Genomic DNA, 11,484 nt, shown 5'->3' on the forward strand with positions numbered 1-11,484 from the left:
TTGACAAAAACGATCGCGGATTGTGATAGCATTTGGTAGCAGCAGACGTAAATGTATGCCTGATCATTCTGATGACAACAATAGCCAATGAAATGTAAATGATGGGGTGGACACTAATAAGTACAGCAGTATTACAATACATATGATATTTCAATAAAATGAAAAACTTATAACATTGCAACTATTTTACATTAATCTTTGACGGATATACCGAAGATTATTTGGATAAAGGAATACAGCATTTGGCAACGGCACTCCTAAAACAGTGTACGGACTCTTGCGGTAGCGCCAACTAGGCAGACCTCAGCAGGCACGCAGATACCATACCGCGCCGCAGTCAGCAGTGCAATGGGAGATTGATGCGTAGCAGGGCTGCGCTCGCGGTGCTCCGCTGATGAAAGTGAGTCTGTGCCGTCACGCGCAATGCATACTGGGACAGATAGTACGAAGGGCTGCTCGCGACGGATTCGAACATGAAGAATTACCTTATTTTTCAAAAAAATCATAGTAAATGTATCTGATGGTCTTTTCTCGTCGGGAAAAGGGTAATAGGTTCATGAAATATTGTTCTTTACACGGGAAACGGCTGATAATCGTCCGGACTTCCCCTTTAAAGTATGATTAATCAATATCTCATGATATGAGACCCCTGTACATAGAAACCAAGTATGGCGCTGGAAAAACAAGTAAACAAACAAACACGTTGCAAAGATCCCTGCTCAGTCATGATCACATAAAAACAGACATCATCTAGTTATCATTTTTTTTATCAACAACAACAAAAATGATGGTGCTTGAGCCACAAACATCTGTCTAATGGAATGATTGAGAATAACAGCTTTCAGCTAGTGTTTACAATTTTCAATCATATTACTGATGACAAGATCAGAAGAGTTTCATCCACCCTTTTGTATGTGTGTGTGGGGGGGGGGGCTGTGCATTGTTAAAATTTCATGTTGATATTGTACAACCAAATCACTACAGAAAGTGGATAAGAATAAAAAGGTGTTTTTTTTTTCTTAAAATGTTAGGATGTTGATAACCTTTTACAATGTTTGGTATTTCCCTTAAAGCGGGGTACAGTGACTACATCTCATATATGGAGAAAAACCAACAAAAAATGAATACCTGGTACTCAAGGAAACAAATCTAGTTGAACCTCAGGTCTGAAAGTAAAGACTAATACTTTGGATTAAACATATCCAAGCCTTACCATTAACAAAGGTGCTGTAAAAAAGAAAGAAAGAAAAAAAAAAGGGCCTGAACTTAATCTGCTCAAAGTCAAACAATAGCTGGAAAACCCAATACTGTATCCTCAATCCCTCATTAGTGAGATGACACACTTGGGTATTTTATGGGTGAGCATAATGGTGGGGATTCTGAGTTAGCCACACAATACCCCACACTAATTACTGCCTGGAGCCTATTGTGGCCTTAGAAGAGGGTCATGTTCAAGTTTGGAGGAGGAATTAAAACTAAGCTTGCTCATCAAGAAGTAGATCCCTTGGAAATGGCTGCTAAGTGCCCTCCTTCTTAGATTCATTTGGTCAAGGACCTTTACACAACAACTTGAAAGTATATTTATCCAGGTCTTATACCCCTGACTCATTCTGGCTAATGTTGGTTGGGAAAGGACAAAGCTGTCAACATGCTTGTTGCTGTTTGTCTGAATAAATCCCTGGGCTTTCTTGGTGGCATAAACTTGATGTTATGTTGTTGTTGCTGTTTTGTGGTTGTTTTTTCCACAGGGAATCTGGCTGGTGTTTTGACGAGCAGAGACTGAAGAAATGACTCATTTACCGTGCTTTTACACGTACTTAAAGTGTTTCATTTGAATGCTGAATTTCAAACACGATTGCAATTATGATTCGAATCATCGTTCATTCACACGGCTGAGGAAGGCTTAACAAATTCTGTGGTTTTCAATTTCAGAGCAAGGAGGGGAGGTTTGACTTCTTTCCAAGTTACCATCAAGCACTCTTGGCTGTCTTTTTGTGGGGATGGTTGGAAGGACACCGTAATTTCCGCCTCCTAAAATATGACTGGAGTTCAATTATGTTTACACCGTTGTTTTGTTGCTTAATTCTGGCGAAAAGTGATTGGAAAAGACCTCTGGACCGTCATTTGAGACATGATTGGATTTATGTTTGAAATCACTCCCTGCGATTCCAGTTTGCATTCACACGGCAAGAACGTTTTATAATTTGAAATACGATTCTAGTGATGATGCTTCATTACAATTGTGTTTCAAATTAAGCAATCTCGGTAGGTGTGAAAGCTACGAGACAATACCTTTCCCATGCAATTATGTCACCTCTCCCCTCCCCCCCCCCCAAGAAATAATACTAGTAAGTCTCAGCAATTGCGATCAAAGTAGGAGTGTTCTATTTTCTTCCACATTAATCTACCATCACTTTGGTTTAGTTACGAGGCCATCTTTTTGTTTTTGTTTTTTTGTTTTTAAGTGTCTGTCATTCATCTGTGCTGTTCCAACAAAGCGTCTTCATGCTTACATTGTATGTACATGTACAAGCTCCGCAGACAACGCTAATGAAAGGTCCTGTTTACCTTTGGGAAGAGTGATTGACAAAATGTTCAAGATATCACTTTTGATGCATATGTGCAGGTCTGTTGTATCACAAAACATCCTACCATATACAACTTTCACAATAAAACCTAAAATATAAGGAGATATCAGTATTTTTCTTAATAAACCATAACTGTAGACGGTTTAGTCTGGAAACAGTTTATTATAATTATTGTTCACATTTCGTGTATTTAACAAAACTAAACATCAATTATACGGATTCAAATTTTTACAGTGACTGTTTCTATCCCTAGATCCCATTTTAGAACTATTTTTAATGACTAATGTTGTGTTTTTGTTTCATCTGCAAATGGTAAGTTATGCCTTTAAATACTAGTAGCAGTCAATTAAAAACCACAACACAACATTTCTGTTGGAGACCTTTTATGCTACTTTAAATGGCTTCAGACTGTGTCCACATTTTTTTCACAAATCCATCTGAATATTAAATGCAGACCATCAAAAGTTTCTGACACGGGCACAAGCTCGAAATAGAATTGCACAGAAACAAAAAACAACAAAAATCATACAAGTTGTTGATGACCAGGATTTTAAGAACATTTAACTGGTAATATATTTCTTTACATTTGTCAAATATCACCAGAACCATCACTGTTTTACCTTTTAAGTCACTTTACTGCTTCTTAGATAGCTTAATTCATTAAAAAATGTAGATGCGTATGTGTTTATGCTAATCATTTTACCTAGAAAAGCAACAATTGCTTAAGAACATTACAATGCTGATGAGGATAATATCATACATTGATTTAATGATGAAGATGATGATGATAGTAATGATATTAACAATGATAATAATATGAATAATGACAATAGTAATGAACGGCACTAACTATGATGATAGAAAGGCAAGGAGAACTACTGTCATTTTTTTTTTCTTTTACAGTTGTCATGACCATGATGATTCAAGTGTGCATTAATCCGTAGGAACAACTAGAGGACAGGAAAAAAAAAGAATGTGAAGAGGTTTCACAAGCTTGCATCAAAAAAATCTTGACAAAAACACATGGATGTTGTTCCAGTTCAGGCTGAATACAGTAATTGTGTTTGCTCTTGGGCTTAGCGCAGGCATTGTCTCTGGATTTGTGTAAGAAATTAAAGGCATGTACTGGATTAAAGACTTTGTTTACACAGAGAAGGGACTTACTTGGCTGTCTACCAGCAAGTTGGTTAAGGATGAGTGACTAGCTGAGTGATCCAATTGATTGACTACCCCATTTGGACAGGGATTACACAGAATGTAGGGGAGCTGTCTTTACATTCAGTCAGTACGCTAGAGTTCCATGTGTTTGCACCTTTCCACTGGGTGATGTTTTGACATGTGGACACAAAGTGGATCCTTGAGTTTGCATTACCCACCCTGACAATGGCTGTTCACTGGCAAGAACTCCTTTGAGAAGACTCGACAAACCACTGACTATTTTCCCTTCGGAGCTGCTTTGAGAGTCACAGGATTTGCTTCAATATTCTTAACTGGTGATTAGACAGCTTGTGCTGTAGTATCATCTTTTTATTGTTGCCCAGCACTTTTATTTAGCAGAGTTCCAAAGAATTATTTCGTACTTACAGTACCAGTGAACTGTTCACACATGAACACACACACACAAATAATGATAAATGAGTAGGACATGATTTTAGAAAAATGTTATTTATGAAACAAACAAAACATAAACAATTCTAGAATGTGCCAATTCCAAGCTCCACAGTAGGCGTGAAAAATAACTATCACAGGAAATATTATCCTTTTACCAAATGTGAATATATAGTATAGTTCAAGTCACAGCCCACATACAGATTTGTGTGTGTGTGTGTGTTTGTGTGTATGTATGGAGGGTTAAAAACTTTCCTTATGACCTTGACTCCTTTAAAAAACACTTGTCCTTATAGGATTAATCATCACATGATTTACATTATGCATTTACCACGGAATTCACTATGTAGCAATCTTGAATCTAGTAATTTAAAGGGGAAGGCTAGTAACCGATCAGTGGGAATCAGTGGAAATGCTGGGAGATGATTGTTCCAATCCTTATGGGATTCATTCAAGAGTTCATTGTATATCTATTGTTGTGTGAAAATGATTTGCTTCAGAATGGTCTCATACTCAAGTAATGTGCAGTTTAATGCTTCCAGGTTAGCGTCCCTGGTCAGTGACGGAGCATTAATCTGCACATTACTTGAATATGAGACCGTTCTGAAGCAAATCATTTTCACACAACAATAGATATACAATGAACTCTTGAATGAATCCCACAAGGATTGGAACAATCATCTCCCAGCATTTCCACTGATTCCCACTGATCAGTTACTAGCCTTCCCCTTTAATCCATGCCAGAGTTATCAGTACGAGGCAAACACAAAAGGAAGAAAAAATCCTGATGCAAAAAAAAAAAAAAAAAAGCCCTGAAACCACCCCCCCCCCCCCCCCCCCCCGGCCCAAGACCAACAAATAGATATGCTTGACGAATATTCGGTGCAAAGTGGGCAACTTTAAAGAAGAAATAGAATGTTCAGTAACCCTTGAAAGTAGCAAGAAGTCACAGCTTCAAGAATAATATCTATATATTAAAATGCAATGCTATTGTCATGGACGACACTTTAAAGGCATTGCACATTATGATGCCCACACAATTGTATTTTAGGTGTATAGTTGTTTAGTTGTTGCAATACTAGATGTACAATGTAGTTTGAACCGAGTAATGAGTATTTATAAGTACGACATTGATTCTTGCATTTGACCTCCAATCCTTCGAGAAAGAAATGTTTACACTTCACAAGCAGATGCCATCAATACTACCAATACAATCATGCTCTTCAAATTGCATGAGCGCCCCCATAAAGGTGGTTGCAGCTCTTCCGTAGTTCGTGAAGTGCGCAGGTAAGTCACAAAGGAATCGGCAATGATCACTAGCACCAGCCTTTACAATAGAACTCAATTGTTAAATTGACTGTGAGATCTGACAAATTGAGGTATTATTCTAGGCCAAATGAGATGTTTCCATGAGTGCTAGGATATATGCAGAAGATAATACTGTCCTAATTATGATAGTTTTTTTTTTAAAGTGCATACAATGCTGTATGCCATACACCGGGTTACCGTCATGGCCCGTGTTATGACATTGCGTAGAGCCATAATGTTCATATTATGTACGGTTGCACATTGCTATTATGAGGGACATATCTTATCCCAATGCCAATTCAGCACTGTTTTGATGTGTTTGACATAATAAGGGAGTTCACTGTTGCGATTTGCGCATGTGTACAATAAAGGTCAAATGAGAATGTTTGTGTATTTGCCATTGACTTTCAAAGGCATCCTCAGGCAAATGAGGATTTGGAATGTTAAGTTGTGTGTTTCACCTTGTTAGAACGCACAGGTGAAAGTGATTCATCAATAATGTTTAACAAAAGCTGCACACGCATTTCATTGACATTGATTACAAAGGTGGCATGCTTCAACAAAAAATGCTCTGTCACAGGTCCTTTCCATGTTATTTGAAAGTCTGTGGTGTAGGGGTCAAATGAGACATGCACTAACCATGAACTCCCTTATTACACTTTATAATGGGGAGAAGGGAAAAACTTTGGCTGGCTCATATTGTCTGTGCAAGAAGTGATAGGAAGTTTCTGACCTCTTCCTACTTCCATGTTGCAACTACAATTGCCCCCCCCCCCCCAAAAAAAAAAAAAGAAGAGTAAAAAAGCACTCTGAGAGTGCAAACCTCTGGCAAGCAGTTTTTTTTTTCCCACCATTGATCTTGTTCTTCCACAGAAATCTGTGATTTCCACTCATTTTTTTTTTGACTTGTACTTATAAATAATAACAAAAAAAAAACAAAACAAAAAAAACAAAACATATATAAATGAATCCCTCATAAAATCTATAGAAATTCCCGGATCACTACCAAAATTTAAAGGGAAGATAAACCCCAAGAGCAATGTGGATTGAGTGAAAGCAGCAACATTAGTAGAACACATCAGTGAAAGTTTGAAGAAAATCGTACAATCGATGCAAAAGTTATGAATTTTTAAAGTTTTGGTGTTGGAACCGCTGGATGAGGAGACTACTAGAGGTTATGACGTATGAGTGGACAACAATACCAAGAAAATTAAAGAAAATTCTACAAAAATCCATTTTTCATGAAAATAACAAATTCCATCAACTTGATATTGACATATGTTAAGGGTAGCAATTATTCCCCCTGCTTTCTGAAAGAGGTTGGTCCATTGCTCTTTCATGATTCTAGAAAAGTGAATTTTTGTTGAATTTCCTTTATATTTTCTTTGTATTGTTGTCCACTCATACGTCATATCCTCTAGTAGTCTCCTCATCCAGCGGTTCCAACACCAAAACTTTAAAAATTCATAACTTTTGCATCGATTGTCCGATTTTCCTCAAACTTTCTCTGATGTGTTCTACTAATGTTGCTGTTTTCACTCAATCCACATTGCTCTTGGGGTTTATCTTCCCTTTAATGATCTGTTTACTTGTATCATTATCAATCTTTCCTTTAAGTTTTATCCAAATTCATTAACTACTTATGAGTTATTTTGTACACAAACAAACCAACAAATGTCAAAGAAAACATAACCTCCCTTCATGGAGGTAAAAAGCTTGCTAAAGTTACAATGTTTTGAACGAATGCATAGGGAGTGCATACAATTGAACTATAGCACTACCATATTACATGAAAGAAATTTACACTTACAATTCTATTTCTGATAATGGACAGAATTTGATTGCCAATTTTTATTCTGAGACCCAATCAAGAGTTTGTTTGTATTTTGGTACATCAGAGCTCTAACATCTTCTTGCATTTGTAAAGGACTTACCGGTAACTATATAGCTCTCACCCATTTTTGGTAACCCAGGGTACAGTGATAATCAAAACGGTGGATTTCTATGTATGTTTCTATCTATGTATACTATAATGGTATCTGGGGTACCAAGAACCGCATTAGATGGTAGTATTCTTTGGGAGGTTTTGAGGAACATCACATTAAGTCTGGGAATGCTTGAGCCCTAGAGAAGAATGGGCAGTCACTTTCTTCAGCATGGGGGTGGATGTAATTTGCACATAATATGGCTGTAATTTTGTGCCCAATTACCAAACAAACTCTTAATGCATTTAAACGTAAGTTCCCAAAATCAAACTCAACTTTGCATTTGGCAAAAGTTCTGGTTCAGATCAAACACAAAGTTGCGTGGGATTCACAATGGTCAGTAAAACTGCCTAGAGTCTACATTGTAGCAAAAAATGCATCGTCACCACCAGTATGCTGATATTTTGTTCAACGAAGCTTTATCGAATTCAGCCTGACCAGACGCCGTGTTGCTAATTATACAGCGACTGGGCTGTAAGTTATATTGAATTGTTGCGAAGTAAAACAGTTCGTCTAAGTCCCTACACACTGCAGAAATTTATAATTATGATGGTTGGTTTTCATCAACTACAAAAATGCAGCCGGTTGATATGCTAACTTTCACCCTACAAGTACATGTACAGTCAGAACTGAAAGTTTGGAATTCGGAAGAGAACGCAACCCCCACCCCCTTGATCGTCGTCTAACGAAGATAGCATTTATGCACACATCCGTTGCCTACTACGTCTACGTGAGACGTATCCTAGAACGTCGCATATATTGTACGTTTCCAACCCCGCGAAATTGAAAGCATACTTTCTATTGTAAGTAGCAATTTCCCCCCCCCCAACTGCACTACGGTATTTTACTATCAAACCTTTGTAATAAAGATCTTATAATCCACACATGTCAGGAATTATTTGAAGTGTAAACTACAAGGTGCGATAAATGCGTTTGCCAAAACTCCTTGCAAACGAACTTCCTTAGCAGCTTTAGATGACCCCATAGTCCCACTTATCGATTTCAACGTTATATCGCAGACTGTGCTTTTCTGGGATTGAAGTCAGCATGAACACGAGTTAATTCCTTGAACGAGCAAATTCTGCACATATTGAGGTATCCTAGCATTCTGTAAAACTTCAATTTTTCAAGGTATTTGACACACATTTGCTTATTTTTAGCGTACTTTTCAATAACTTACCTCCGCCCCATGCTGCGATGCTACACGATGCGCTCACTGTTTGCAGGGATTTATTTCGACTAATTTCAGACCATCCTCGTCCACAATGATTTACATCTGATTTTAATTAAAACATGACTGTTCAAGATATAAAATACAGGTATCACATTTGACGCATGTGTGTTGGTCAGTTGTATCACAAAACATCCTACCATATAAAATTTTCGCAATAAAGCCTAAAATTAAAGGAGATATTACTTTTTTCTTAATAACCCAAAGCTGTAGCTCTATACGGTTTAGTCTGGAAACATTTTTATAATAACTATTGTTCCCATTTTGTACATTTAACAATACTTCACATCGATTATACTGGTTAAATTTTTACATTGGTTGTTTCTATCTCTAACAATGATAGAACAATATAGAAATGTTTGTAGACTAAACCGTCTAAAGTTATGAAATAGTGGGAAATATAGTGATATCTTATTACAGGCTTTATTACGAAATTTTTATATGGTAGGATATTTTGTGACACAATTTTAACTGACCTATACACAGCTAGTGCATCAAATATGTGATATCTCGAACATTTGTTACATCACTGCTCCCAAATGAGTAGGCTCGACTGTCTCCGATTTAGGTAGGCCTGTACATTGATGAATTGTAATAAACACTGATGAACAAAATATTGTTAAAATATATCGAGGTGTTTCCAACACTCATAAAAATCAGATCAATAAGGTCCACATAACCAGTCCATAAACTCGATAACATTTTTGTTTTAATCCCGTGTGGTTGTTGTTTTTTTTTTTTTATTTCAGTAGCGGACTATTAAACGCATAGGCATCTTATCATGGTAATTATTTCATGTTTTAATTTTCTGAAAATATATATCTGATATCTGATAGTCCTGAAATTTGTGTTCAGATTCACCCGCTCTGCTCTGCGTAGATTACTAGTAAACGTCTGGTGGAGCTAAACAGGAACTGCCTTTTATTCCCTGTCTCTTGTCTTTATCTTTCCTGATCTGTAGTCCTTTCATTCTTTCTTTCCCCTTCATCTCCTTTGTGTTTATTTCTCAACCGTATGCCCCACGTTTCTGATCTTTCTTTGTGTGTGTGCGCCTTTGTTTTTCCCTCGATCCTTTCCCGCGCGAACTCTATAACGGTATTAAGCCCTTTATCGTAATGACATACGGAAAGGGGGAATACCCACTATTCCATCTGTTAGGGTTGCCATGGCATCAGGAGGTCCTACTTGGTATTCCCATGGAAGTTCGTACGATATTTGTCAGTACATGGGTTCAGAGTAGTACTCCCATTGACCCACGAGTTAATTACAATATTGTATCTATCAAAGTATGCTCATATCTAACTCAACTGATGATGTCTCCCATTCGCGGGACGGTTTCATCCCCCGTCACCATACTAGTATTTAGGCCTGCACTTTTAGTTTCACTGCCCTCTTTCTGTCTCTAATATCGAGTATAAAAAAATGCTTACATGTCCCGATGGCTGAGAGCTCTTTCAGATTATCGGAATCCATTTATACCATCAAATAGCGGTAGGCCTACATTAATTTATTAATTACTAGTACACAAACCTAACTTTTTTAAATTAAATTGGTAACTATTACACACAAAAATCAATGACAGATCACATTTGAACAGGCTGTTCCTGCGTTCATGACTAAAGGTGCGATCACACATCGCCGGTTTAGATGGCGGTTCATGGCGGTTCTCAAACCGCCGTGAACCGTGTCCCAATGATGGCGGAAAGCACTTTGACTACGTTCTCAACACGATCTGAACACGGAGCAAACGCGGATTGACGCGGTAGTAACGCGGATCTCCCCGAAAGGTGGAGGAGTCCATACCAAGCCCGTGTATTTGGATGCAATCAGAGCCCTTTCACTTGTCCTCAATGGGTTTCAACAAGGAGCGTTTTGCTTTGTTAGGTAAACGCAATTTTAAAGAAATTATGAATCGTTGTAGCCCCCTATGTTTTACAGATTGATATTAGTGATGCAACAAGCAATTATCTTCAAGTTTCAACGTGCTTTCTCTCTTTCTCTTTTGATTTTCAAAATATCTGTATTAACTGTCATTAAAAGACATGCATATCAAAGCAGAATCCAACATAGTTTCCGAAGTTTCCTGTTCATTTGCAGGTTTATTCATCAAGTGACGTACGAGTACTTGCTTGTTTCAACATCTCTCTTTTTCATTAACCCCTTTTAGTGTTCACATAGTTATTTCGCGTATTGAATTTAAGATCTTGTTGCTTGTTTATCCATGTTTTCACAAAATTGCTCCTTCTTACCTTTCAGTGCTCCTTGTGAAATATGAGCCTATGAGAGTTCCTAAATCGTAAGGGGAATCTGTATGTGATACCCTCGATCCATTACAACAAACTACTATGGCAAACGTAGTTTACGCCGCTCCAGGACTGTGGAACAGCAGTCCAAGAGATAAAACATGCAAGTTCCATCAATAAGTCCAAAATGTTTTTAAAAACTTATCTGATAAAATAGTAACATAGTGTTTGTAGATGATGATTAGAGGAGCATGTTGCTGTTTCTGGAATTACCTTTTCCTGTTTATCTTTTGTTCCCCCTCTAAAGCGCATATAAGACCTTGCCAAAGGTATATGCGCTTTATTAGAGCGGCAATGATGATAATATAATAATAATAATACCTTTAACAACAGTCAATAAAAATACATTTATGTATATTATACATTATCAAACAAGCATATACAGTATGTGTGCATAGTTTCCTCCTTACTTACAGGTTCACGTAACATAATAATGGTGTCTTTTTTTTCAATTTTCAACA

At 37.4% G+C, this 11,484-nt stretch overlaps 1 protein-coding gene across 1 annotated transcript in view; it reads right to left on the reverse strand.

Moving 5' to 3' along the window:
- LOC140230443 (uncharacterized) overlaps nucleotides 1-8,712 on the reverse strand; it is a 62,276-nt gene extending 53,564 nt beyond the window's left edge. The window contains exon 1 of the mRNA XM_072310596.1: nucleotides 8,670-8,712. The gene's annotated coding sequence lies outside the window, so the exon portion shown is untranslated. The remainder of the gene's footprint in view (nucleotides 1-8,669) is intronic.
- Between the last annotated feature and the right edge of the window lie 2,772 nt (nucleotides 8,713-11,484).

The sequence above is a fragment of the Diadema setosum genome, chromosome 7 (assembly GCF_964275005.1).
Source record: "Diadema setosum chromosome 7, eeDiaSeto1, whole genome shotgun sequence".
Classification (NCBI taxonomy): Eukaryota; Metazoa; Echinodermata; class Echinoidea; order Diadematoida; family Diadematidae; genus Diadema; species Diadema setosum.